This window comes from Clytia hemisphaerica, unplaced genomic scaffold (genome assembly GCF_902728285.1).
Source record: "Clytia hemisphaerica strain Z4C2 unplaced genomic scaffold, Clytia hemisphaerica genome assembly, whole genome shotgun sequence".
Classification (NCBI taxonomy): Eukaryota; Metazoa; Cnidaria; class Hydrozoa; order Leptothecata; family Clytiidae; genus Clytia; species Clytia hemisphaerica.
Genome location: NW_027104525.1, coordinates 604,595 through 618,196, shown reverse-complemented (window position 1 = coordinate 618,196; position 13,602 = coordinate 604,595). Strand labels below are relative to the sequence as shown.

Sequence of the window (13,602 nt, the reverse complement as noted above, 5' to 3'; positions counted from 1 at the left end):
GCCAACACAAATTTAAGAACCCTTTTAACCCTTAGACCCCAAAGACGCATATATGTATCCGAAACAGTTCAAAATACTAAGTTCAAGACTTTTGGCCATAACCCGCTTTCCCAAATTATTTGAAGGGGCATAAACCGAATGGAATACGAAAAAAGCTTTCCAATGTTACCATTTTTGTCTTTCGGAAAAAATCAAAAAAAAAACTCATTCAAAAAAAACTTTAACTTATCATTATCCGACTATTTTATTTTCCTAGGATATACTTTTTTTTCCTTTCACTCCTACGATTACTGATTGAACCGTCTGGTGTACTTTTAGACCTTAATGTATCTAAGTAAAGGTCTTTTCTTTTGAGCATATGTTACCGGGGAGCACTCAGGCAAAACGGGGTCTGGGTCACCTTTTCATAGTTTGAAAATATTTAACAGGATTATAAATACACTAAATTTCGATGTATCTGACAGGGTCGACTTTTTCCATTCCCGCCACATTTTAAGTTGCTGAAAGGTGTAGAAAGATTTTTGATCTTATCGGGTTTAAATTTTGCTAAAATTGTTTTCTGACAGGGTCCAATTTTTACACTCCAATGGTAGCACGTCCTCGTTGGCTGCCAGTGTAAACCCCATGTAAGATTTGAATTATCAATATCCCCTCAAAATAGAGCTATTAATTCTCCGTCAAGACACGCACATCTTTATATAGGCCGCTACCAAAATTCCTTCAAACCTGTATACTAATGAGGTTAAGCATACCAGGATAATCACGGCGACGGACGAAAAGTGTAATAGACTAGTGCAAGTACGAAATTTGATTGGTTGGGACTCACTAGCCTGTTAAATTTTCGTTCGTCGTCGTGATTTTACCGATTTACTTCACTATAATAATTGTCTTTGATGAAGATGATAGGACCTTTATACAAATCCAACCGTCTTTTTGTTAGAGTTTGTGGTTATTCAGCCGTTTAAGAATGTACCTTTGTTGTTGTTTGTAGTTCTTGTGTCCGAGTTGGAAATTTTTTGGGTCACGAATCAAAATTACCGCCTTTGGCGGGGTTTTGATGGTCAAAAGGGCACCCTTAAAGGCGGTACATCCCAATTCCCGCCTTGGTACTCAACACTTCGTTAATATGCATGTGAATTTGAAGCTGCTTTCGTAAACGTTTTTCTACCCACTGTTAAACTTTTGCTTTCTTTCAAACATAGTGCAATAATGCTTTTCACTTCTGGCCAATATCTCACTCCTACGGTTCATGATATTTTGGAAATCCAATCAGCATACAATAAAAAAGAACATCCATTGTGAACAAAGAAGATATTTCCCATTTCTCTCATCCTCATACACCCTTTCTTAATCAGAATCTGAAGGCTCACCTGTTCTTATTTTTTTGGCATTTTTTAGTCTCAAATTGTTCTTTTAGGACAAAATTGAAGTTGTTTTGCTTTAAACCAACCCAATTATCACTAATTTGACCCTATTAATTTGCTTAAAATTTAGCGCTTCCAGCTAGTGTAAAACATGAAGCTTTTTAGGTGAAATTCTGGAAAATCTGACCATTTCTTGCTTTGAAACAGACAAAAAAAATTAGTAAAATACAATACGTAAGGGTCGATTTTTCGCCGAAATTTACTTAACTTTAGCTAAATTTTCTCTGCTTTGCAAAGGTGAGATTTTAAAGGCCTAATTCTAAGCCACATATACAGCTGTGTTCTTCAAATAAAATAATAGTCAAGACAAATAATTTTTTTCATCAAATATTTGTCATTATTTACAATTTACAAAAATGGCAAAATAAGTATCTACCTAAAAAAAATTAAAAACATCTTATTAAAAACGTCAATATTCTTGTCAATCTCATATACCCACAGCCACTTGCACTACTTTATGATTCTACTAATGGACGTTATTACTTTTGTGAGAGCTATCATAGCTATTCATATAAAAGCGAGCTGAGCTCCAACAGAATCATAAAAAAATCATACTAAGGGACTGGGTTCGAGTTCTTATTTTGAGTTCCATGTGTGTAAAACACGGAGCAAATATCGATAAAAGTGACCCTCGAAATTCAGAAAATCTAAATTTGAGGTAAATTATTTTTTATGTCGATTGCTCGATTACTGCACCATGAACCAAAGACAACTTAAGAGGACTTTTTCTGAGTTTTTGCATGGACTGCTTTAAAAGATTTTCGGTAACCTTTTACGTGGGTAGGTGGGTAAGTGTAGTGTCAAAATATATGATATTTTGGAAAAGAATACGAACAAGGGGACTATTTCCAAATCTTTTTATTCGGGAAGGTTAGAAGTTTGTCACCAGTACTCTTGTCAATTAAGAAACACTTTCGCAAACCTTTTTCCAACTACAATGAAGTTGAGTAAGTGATTTTAATCTTCAATTTTTTGAGATTAAATTAATACAATGGTTTTTCACTCCTGGTCTTTTTCTCACTCCTACACGAATTGTGCTCTCATCTATGACATTCGATGTGTGACAAACTTTCTTTAGCGAGTTGGCTAGGTAGGAAAAATGTCGTAAGCAGCTTGAAGAGAAAAAAATTCGAGAAAAAACAACATCAAACGGCAGTGAAATATTTTTAGATGTTTTTTTCTTCTTTCTCTCCGGTATTTTTTATCTGTTTCGAACGTATGGTCAATACATATAAAATGATGTTTTACTAATCCTTTATTTTGTAATTCTTTCCATATCTGTTTATGTTTATGTTGAATATGGAAGAATGAGTCTTTGTATATCTTATGAGTTTTAGGAGAACAAAATAAGCCTCACCGGAGCATAGGTTTTACCAATTCGATTAGCCCGGAAATTTCTCCAAGAACCAAAATTCGATCATTCCAGAAACTTTTCAGCAAGGACATTCTTGATTATAGTGTTCTTTAACCCTTTAACTGCCATGCGTATTTTTTAAGGTTCAACCTATTTGCCACGGGAAAAAAAGACATGGGCAAAAAGTAGCGATTGTGACTTAATTTTCTGAATAATATATGAAGTATTAGCCAAGGACTATAATTTTGAGTTAAACATTGTAGAATAGTTATTTTTCAACATAGAAAAGTTTGTAACGATTCATTTTTTTCATTTCAAACCACCTAATACAAAAATTTTGTAAAAAATGATAAATTTTCGGCAAATAGGTCGAAACTTCGTATGTCGGTAAATCCCGACAATGGCAAGGAGATTGAAAATGCTCATGTCGGCATATGCCGACATCGGCACGGAAAGGGTTTAAATCAGTCCAGAAATTTCCGGTATATTTGACTTTGACAAGAACGGTTTTTAAGTGTTGTCACAGTTATCTTTTAGATAGATAATTTTTATGAAGCAATACTACTTTAGATATGGATCACGAATTGTGATCTTTCCACAAATTTCCTTTCTTTTGACTGATTTTTGAGTGACATCGCAACCCGGGGGGGAATTACTTTGCCGAAGCGATGGGGTGGGGTGGTCCATTGAGGTTCTAAAAATGCTACGTGAGACAAATTTTCTCAAAAATTAATAACTATTCTTCCCAAACTTCCCCCAAAAAGGTACCCGCAAGGGAACTTTTTGCCCAAGTACCCACTCTGGGTATCAAAATCATCATTTTGAAAGGTCATGCTTTTGGGTATTCACCATGAGTTTCGATTGTTCCACTAGTAATTTTTCTTTCACTTGACTTTAACAACGACAGGTTTTTGAGTGACACCACAATTATCATTCCGCATAGCAATCTTCATAAAACCTTTATGTCCCCAAGAAACTGACCATGAATTCTTAATTAACCAGTAACTTTCACCTGTATCAGAAGTTCCCATATCCAACTACCAGTGCTGCATGATCCAAACGGTCATCTAAAAATATTTGGAAAAACAGTAATACGAGGGAATGCATCATTATATGTACAAAATTTCGATAGCAAAAGCGAGGTTGAATATTGGTGAAATTCACACATAGAGGAAAAAGAGTATAGAATCATAAATATGCGAACTAAAAAGTCTGTCTCAAAATAATTTGCAGCTGAGGCAAAAAATAGCTGTAAAAAAAAATTGAAAAATAAAGAAAAATGAAAATAAAAAAAGAAGAAGAAAAAAATCAACTTCTTCATTTTTCATTTTCATTTTTCTTTTTTTTTCAAATTTATTTTTGCTTGATAATATTCCACTCACAAATATCTTTTCAATGAGCACAAAATCATAACTTAATTCGAATTCTATCAAAAGTTACAACCCATTTTTGTCTCAGCTGCAAATTATTTTGAGACAGACTTTAAGGAACTGGGAATGAGCTTGACCTTTAAAAATGGGACCTAAGGAACTGTGTACCAGTTTGAGCTACAAAGATATTACGTACCACATTCTTTGTCGTAGTAAACTCCATTATCGTAGAATTTGAATGATTTCGGGCGTGTGTTTATGAGAACGGTTACAGGACCATACAAAGCAAGAGCGTGTTTGAGTTAGCGTGACATTCCCTTTAGTCACGTTATAATATCCTTCAACTTTTGCTCCGTGTGTCACGTTCCCGAAATGACAATAACCTTCCTGGATTGAAAAAGTAATATTTTGTGGGATTATTTTTGAATAAAATGGATAGACATTACATGTGAAGGTCACATTTGCAGCAAATAAACTCGTGTCAGAGTTGATACCCAATTCTCTTCCTCAAATGACATACCGGGTAACCCGGGTGAAAAAGTGTATTGATGTGCCAACTGAAAAGTATTGACGTGGCGGGTATTGAACCATAGTCATTATAAAAACACTGGTCTGGAAAGCTTTTGTCTCTTTTTATTGTTAAAAGATGGAGCAAGGATTTATTATACACTGGATATACAAGTAACAGATTTTTGCCGATTTCTTGTGTACTAGCTATGTCCGCAGTAATGATATTATTGTTCACTCTCCTTCCCTCATTAAATGATTTTTCGAAGCATTTTTATTGCATTTCTTATCGAAAACCACTCATCCAATTCCCAAAAGAGACTTAAAACTTTCCTGTGAGAGTCAGATTCTTCCACTTAATTGATAATTATAAGTCGTTGTGACGTTTCAAGCTGTGAGAAAGATGCAAAAGACGTGTTGTGTATAAGTAATTGAATGTTGACACCGGAAATTTTCAAACTTCAACCTCATAAAAACCACCTTGCCACCACGTGCCTCCAAAGGATTTTCATACCGCAGTGGAGCCAAGACACTCAAGTCTTATGTATGCTAATTTCAGCTCTTCTAGGGACAGTTTTGGAAAGATATTTCCAATTGAAAATTTCGTGTCACTATAAGCATTTTGTCTGAATTTCTTGTCTAATGATGATTTTCTCACACCAGATTTCACAAATGTATCCAGCTTGGTATGTTAGCCTTACTTTCAAACTTTTTTTCTGCAAATGTACAAAAAGAAAGAGCTAGAGAACTTTTTTAAAATAAGACTGATAAACATTTTTTTAAATCAGACATCTTCGAGCCACCATGACAGTTGTCCTTTGCGGACAAAGCTTGAACATCAATTGTTTTCTGAAACAATAAAAATACAATGATCGCTCTCCATCGTTTTATGAGTCGTTTATCCAGTGTATAATAAATCTTTGGATGGAGCTTACGTACCTAAATCGATTTATTTTATAGACTTTTTGATCATGTGATTAGAAAATAGACCAATCCCCAGAGGAGATTTTGGTAACGTGATCAGAAAGTATGCAGATCGTAACTTGTCTTTTGTTTGTAACAAAAGAAAATTCAACAAAAAGGTAAAACAATACATTGCCAGACCGGGGTTTTTTATAATGACATGATTAAACTTAGGCCTCTCGGTCGGAAATCAAGAATACTGGTCTTTTAAATGCTGTTTACCGAAGAGGTAAATCTCCAAAAACCTAAATAATTGATATCTGTAACTGATGGTACAAAACTCAAAAAGCGTTTCCTCATTATCAAAACAGAATTCCTTAGGAGATATCCAGGAGTACCTATTTGTGTTTTTTTTTTCGAAACCTGTGCCATATGGTTATGAGACTGCGGAAACTTTTTTCTCTTCTGAGGGTTCAGGCAAAAGATTATTTTTTCCTCTCTCTCTCTTTCTAAAGTCTACTTTACACGACTCCATTCTTCCAAAAAAATTGAGCATTAATTGAAGAAAAAGAAAGACAATGGAATCTTTTGCTTGTATATGGTGAAAGCATCAACTTATATGATATCCGTTAAAATCCGAGATGTATGCTTTCAAAATAGCATCTGCGTGAAAACAACATGGGCAGTTCAATATAACACCTCTGTGTCACAGACCCACTGGGGGCCCCAGCCCCACTATAAAATTTGGCAAAAGTTTTGTCCCCGGTTGGAAAAATACCCTAGAATTTCAGCCCCACTGAGAAATTGACTTTGATTTCGTCCCCATTCGAAATTCAATGTTCCAAAACCATCCCTATGGAATTATTTTACCTTGGAGTAATAGAATTTTTATCCCTAAAAAGATTTCAATCACAATTTTTATCCCTTCTGTAGGAAAAAGTTTCACCGGGGCTGTGAGACACCCCTGTAATATAAGTGGAAGTTTAAGTGGCTTCAAATCCTACGTAAGTGATTTGCCTCTAGCCTTCGGTTATATCTCCCTCCCCAAGTGGTGAACTTACCTGAGCTAGATATTTTCCATAACTTTCACTTGTTGCAATTCCACCGTGTTGAATGCTCCATTGCATGGCACGGTAAGGATATCCCCCTTTACAACCACGATTACCGAACCCCCATGAACAATCTACTATTTGCTGTTCTGATAATTTGATACGTTTCCCCGTCTAAAGAATAATGATGATGTTGAAAGAGGCTCTTCCAGAAAATGTTCGTACATGGGGGGGGTGGAGGATATAGTTTCCGGTGTAGAGAAAAATCTGCAAATTTTCCTTGTCCGGGGGTTAAACATCTCTGTTAGGGGGTAATTTTGTTCCGTTTGAGGGTAATTTTGAGTGTTCAGGGGGTCAACTAACATGGCTCCGACTGGGGTTCTAGGTCCCCCCGCCAAATTTAGGTCCCCCCTGAGAACAAGGTCCCCCCCAGCCTGATAAAATTTTAGGTCCCAGTATAGGGGAAAAATTTTATGGCATTCACAAAGCTCTATTTACATGTGTGTGCACTTTTAGAGAATGCAATAGAATGTCTTCATTTTTGCATTTTTTAGGATCAGATCACACTTTGCATGAAAACATAAAGGTTTAGAGAAATTAAAAACCAACAGTAAAGAAAAATATTTAGGAAGTGTTATTTAGCCCCCAGAGTTACATAAACTAATGCAGTCCCCCCCCCCAAGATAGAGCTCCCCCCCGCCTGTCGGGAAAAACAAGCAGCTCCCACCTCTTATATGACAAATTTTGTAGCTCCCCCCTCAGGCGGGGGGGGTGCGAGTCATGTATAATGTTTGTTCGCGGAGTTGGACCTGCTCTATGGGGGGTAAATTTCCAAAATAAATGTTATATCCTCCACCCCAAATATTCAGATTTTTTCAAGAAAAGTCCAAGTAAGACTTTGGTCAAATTTCGGCAATATTAGCGACACTATTTGATGCTTAAACATGTTAGAATATTATTTGCTGTGAGAATTCATTATTCTGTCAAATTTTACTGGACAACTCTTAAATTCAATAAAATACGACAAAATTCTAAATCTATATAAAAATGCATTCGTTCTGGTAGCTGGTTTAAAGGTGTAATTTAAGAGGAGGTGCATTGACATGGAATAGGTATCGAACTCAGGCCTCTCAGACGGAATTCAAGAATACTAGTCCTTTTAATTACTATTCATGAGATATCCAATCAATGCCTGTAGAACATAAAAAAAGGAAGAATTAGATTTATGAAAACCACTAAATACCTTCAAGGACATTTGTCATGGGTAAGCACCCTCAACATAAATCTTAAATCAAGATTTCATTTTTCAGGGCACACACATTCTATCATCCGACAACCTACCTTTATGAAATGGCCAGCTTCGACAGCTCCTGTCACTGCATATGCATAACATGATCCACATATACCCTGGCTACTCACCTCCGATATGGCACCTTTAAACGTGAAGTCGTAAGTTCATTATACTTTCATACTTTTGGGATTTCACGGACCTCAAAAGATTTTAGGTCTCGTCCGTGAAATCTACTGTAGGGACGACTGATGTCTTTTTTATTCCATTTGAAAGAAGATTTGCTATTTATTTAAAAGGTAAACAGTTTAAAGAGTGACAAGTTGTTCTTAGGCTGAATCATAGACCTCTGCAAAGGAGTGTTAATCTGTTAGAGATGGCCAGTAGCTGGCATACCATATTTTCGCCAATCTAAGGATTTAGGCACTGCAATGCCGTGATAATTGATTTGAGGTGCTTTGAAAGGTTCAGCTTTATGATCAACATAACTCTCGTTGAGAAGACCTCTGTACTGTTTCATTTCTTCGTCTGTGATATCCGCGAAATGGTTCAGATGTAACTTATATGTCAAATTTTGCCGATTCTTGTGATTAATGTACCTATAACAGTAGAGAAATTGAGAAGAAACGAAGAATGAAACGATTCATTTGCTTTGATAATAAAGAGTAAACATATATTAGAGTACCAAGTTTCATGTCCCCGATTATGTTAGAAGGCTCGGAGCTTTTCAACAGAATGATAGAATGAATGCACGCATCCTGAAATAGTGTTTTGATATCAAAACATACCAGAAAAGACGATGGTAGCCTTGAGTGAACCTCATTCTTCTATGTTCTAGTACCTCTAGAATAGTACTTAAGATTGAAATATTATGTTTACGACACATGGCCTTATTAGTCTAAGGTCCTAGATCATAAGTCTCTAAAAGGCGAACACTTCTAATTAGCGGGCAATGACCCGTTTCCTCGATCGTATCCGTTATTTAGAGGCATATTTTTCATTTATTCAATCAAAAGAAGCATGCTTACCTCAAATTATGTCTGAATATATCTTTCCTTTTAACATGTTCCTTCTCATTCTTATATTCCTTCTGAAAAAGGTTCTTGTAATCTGTAAAAATCTTCTCAACCACAAATTCAAAATGGTTAACACCACTCCCGCCAACGCCCGCTGAATTCGTTATCAGATCCTTTAAATCGTCTTTTGGTTTTACAACATCTGATGTCCCCTTTGTTGTATTGTCGTTGTTTATCGGTTCACTGGATAGGGCATGAGTTGACATGAATTCAAGCATTGGATTGAAGCTAGATACAGTCGTTTCACTAGCTTCTGACTCGCCGCTCAGATCGAAACAGTGGACGTCTAGTAAAAGGTAAAAAAACTCAAAGATTTTTTTTTTTTTACACTTTATTTTTCCAAATAAACCCATCATCATTGAGAGCTCTGAAAATCAACCAGTATAAAAAAATATCAACATTTGTGGACTGGTAGTATCAATGTCCATATAACGTTAGATGAACGTAGAAACAACCTTGTGAGCCAGCTGGGAACTGAATGGTTCCTGCACCGGAATCCCTTGTATCAGGTCGTCGAAAGTACACTAAAAACAGTTTTTTGCATTTAGGTGGTTTTTGAATATTTTCAGCGGGGACAAAAACTTCCCACTGGGACGATATTTTGGAAAGATTTTCAACAGGGAAGGATCCTACCGGGTCTGTGATGTAATGTAACTTACCGGAGGGTATTTCGAAGACTGAGAAATCGAATTTCCATGGTTCAAATTTGGTATACATTAAGATGTATTTATCATAGTAAGATGCCAATAATGTATCATAACCCATCATATCATATCGGAGAGGGATGGTCGGTTGGTCTCTTGTGGTGTAAAGGGTGTAACTGTTGATTTTTGTTAAAACTTTGAAAGTGTGTTTCCATTTATAGCAAGGTATTGTTTTGTTGAATGTGCATTTTCCGCTAAACTGTAAACGTGAAAAATTGGAATTTTGAAGATTAAATTCTCTATTTCAATAAGACGTGTCAACTAGCGCTCCTGGCGGCTACATTGATGAAGTGTGGAATAAGAATCTTCAAGTGTTACACTGGCTTCCTAGATACTCGTCGAGCCAGTGTTATTACTTTAAGGAAATTATCCTGATTTTCAGTTTAATGGTCAATGGTTGGGAACCTCTTTCACATACCTGCTTTCAAAATCATTATAGAGAAATCGAAAAGGAGTTTTGAAAGAAAAAATTACACGTTTTTTATGAAAACAAACTATATAAGAACATAAGGCTTTCATGGCCAAAATATTAAGAACAAGTTAAGAGCATTTTAAGGCCTTATGGACCCTAAAACACCCAATTTCGTATGAAACTGCACAAAAATCCTGGCAAAATGATGAAATTAAGAATATTTTAAAAAAAATTTTAGATTTAAAACTCAAAAATAAAGACAATTCAGTAAAAAATTCGGGATGTTTTTATTATAAAGAATGCGTACTAAATTTAGATACTTACTTTAAATGCGTTTTCATTTGGAATAATACTTTGTGCTTTGATTGGAAACTTTCTGGTCCCTACGTGATGTAAACAACCACGGAATATCTTTTTCTTTTTTCTGAAAATTCTGGGATGACTTTTGCACCGAATCCATAACTGGATAAATCTTCTCGCTGGTAAGTCCTATCCATCCCTTTCGAATTCAAACATAGTATAAATTTGTCACCCCACTAAACATTGTTAGCACCCCTACACGTTTTTTATAAGAGCGATCTATATAGGAACACACAATGCTTCCACGACAGTAATATTAAGAACAAGTTAAGAACATCTTAATCCTTTGGGGGCTCTAAAACACCTAATTTTTTTGGGAAGATTGCCAAATTACTCTCAAAATGATGAAGATAAGAATATGTTTGAACATCGGAATGCTTCAAAATATTTTGATGTTCTTATAAAAAAACATAAAAATTATTCGATTCGCCGCCTCAAGTACATATTCACACTAATCAATACAATGGGATAGCTAAGAATTCGCCAGCCCTATCAAAAGCAAAGCAAACTCCATGAATGTGACCCGCCTAATGCTTAACGCCCTACGCCCTACGCCCTACGCCTAATAACTCATGGGTTCCTTTTTCCTTTGGTTACATACGAGTACAAAGCACCATGACACGTGCCTCATTTTTCTTCGCGTGAATTTCTTATGTGAAAACAAACGTTTTTACATCTGTTCTCAAAAAGAATAATGATGTTGTTTTCGGTATATTCTAATTTTAATATTCCAGTTACGATCACTGATTGAAGAATGATTTAAGTTATTTTTGGAGAGAAAAAGCTTTCAACGGATTATTTTTTCATAAAATTTAAAACCCTGTTAATGTATTTTTTTTTCTTTTATGTATTTTCTTTTTTGCATCTGAAACATAGTCTGGATATCCAAGTAATAAACTGTTTTGTTTATTTGGATGTTTCCAGTTTACTGGGTTTTTTTTTGTTTAAAAGCGAGTAACAATCCACTCCAAAATCTCAAAAGATTCAAAACAATCTTATAAGGTTCTGAAAAATGAAAAAATGCCTAAATAGTCCCGAAAACCTTAAAAAACAACACAGAAATTCAAAGATCAAGCGGTGAGTTGATCATAAGGAGGAGTCGTAGATTAGAATCTTAAGGGGTAAGATCGTGGACGGTGAAATAACTTTGATTAACCATCGTCCTCAGTTATAGTCAGGGTATTAACAGATCAATATATGATAACTCACATAGCCATGCATAAACTCTCTAATGTTCATGAAAACTCAATTTTTCAGAAGATCATTGAAACTTTCGGTGAAACTTTTCAAGCTACCGAAGATCTCTTTACCAGCCTAAGAAATAAGGTATTTGATAAAAAAGTATTCAAACAAACCTCCATAATAATCTATTCTGCTCATCTTCTCATCTCTCGAGTACCATGCTTCAAAAGGTTCATTGATGTTCCCATACGGTAGTTTCAATACCCCAAAGACATGATAAGTCGATGGAAATTGTAGTTTTTGAATTCCTTGACCTTCATTTGACGTATTGGAATTAACGTTTCGGCGTTGTTTCGTATAGAAATATCCTTGTTGTTCTCTTGGTGGAAAAATATCGTTGTTGATCAGTTTCCCGGCTAGGATGTACTGTCCAGTTAGGAATACTACTGCTTGAAAATAGAAAATGGTTGAGAAATTGAGTCTTGCTGCCTTGTCTGTATGACCATCTTAAAGGTGAACAAAGCAGTAAGATCTGAAAGATTTTTCATTGGATTTCACATAGTCTTCAATGAGGTGGCTTGGCCATTTCTTGTCTGCTATCTCTACTATTAGTCTTCTCTCATGGAAAAAAATTTCTTTTTCTGCTATGGTTTTCTTTTTTATGGCCAATACGTTGTACAAAAACTTACCAGTTAGAAAGAAAAAGAACAACCACTTGAATGTCTTCTTGATTGCAAACGAGCACAAAGTTTGAAATTTTCCTTGCTTTCCACCATTCCTTTCGCCGCCATCTTGAGTAGCCTCGTTTCGGTGCTGTTCAGCACAATCATTATCTCCATTCCGTAAACTTGTCAAATAGCGAAACATATGATGACGTCATAAGGACTTAAATTTGCCTAATTTTTTTTAAAAAGCTTTCTTTTTTACAGTTTCAACTGTTTAAAACTGTTCTTCGAACATTTTTGAACAAAGTAAACAAACCGTGTGATTTCTAAACTCTGGTCAAATATTTTTTGTGAGGCGCTATTTTTGTTATGGTTGATTGATTTCCAACGTTCGATTCATTAATTATAATTCGGCATGTTTGATTCTTTTATTTAACCGACGATTTCGGGAAAGTTAAAAAATCCAGGAAAATCGGATTTAGTTGTTAAAAAGCAATTATTAAAACTTATTTCAAGAAAAAGTGGACCAAAAGTTGTATTCAAATTTCTTATTGTTCTGGCCTACCTACATGTATTCGAGCCGATATTTTAAGTTCTGTTCCTCATAACATACACATGAGAAATATTTGGCAAACTTGAGACCAGGCCGTTAGTTCGTTTCTTATGATTGTGTCGCGTCTATCCATTCTATACAAGATAGAAACCATTATTTCGTAGACTGGTGTCGTTTATAATGCGTGTAATACAGTAGTATAGACGTTATATGATAATACAATTATTGTTACGGGATTTAGTTTGTATAAACTAAAATTTGTCCCCTCTATTTTTTTTTTACTTTATTTCTACTATTTCTGAATTCGGTTGGGAAATATTTTATCCCCAAAATTATTTGTATAGGAGTGGTTAGCCAATAAACAAATGCCAAAACTTAATACACTGATTTCCCTTATCGTTCACCACTTCTGGGTTATCCGTCCTGCTCACAGCGTCCTTTCCAGGAGTAAAAAATAGAAAGTTAAATATCAATATTTCTCTTCGTCTACATATTGCGTTAATACACCTTTCCCGAATTGTTTGTTTTTTTTCGAAGGTCTTCAAACTATATTGAAAACTATATATCTGTATTCCTCCTATAAAGACAAGTGCATGCTGAAAATTTGAGCTCAAAAGCTTTTTTCTATCAATTTTTATGACTGTTTTTGTTCAAGGTGAAATCCCTTATAAAAACTAAAACATACAGCCCGGCCTCGTTTCCATGTAATTCTATTGTTTATAAAGAAATTTCAAATCAAAATAACTCAAGAACCG

At 35.2% G+C, this 13,602-nt stretch overlaps 1 pseudogene; it reads right to left on the bottom strand.

Annotated features, from left to right (window-relative positions):
- Window positions 1–1,705: 1,705 nt before the first annotated feature.
- Window positions 1,706–12,616, bottom strand: LOC136821984 (counting factor associated protein D-like; annotated as a pseudogene).
- Between the last annotated feature and the right edge of the window lie 986 nt (window positions 12,617–13,602).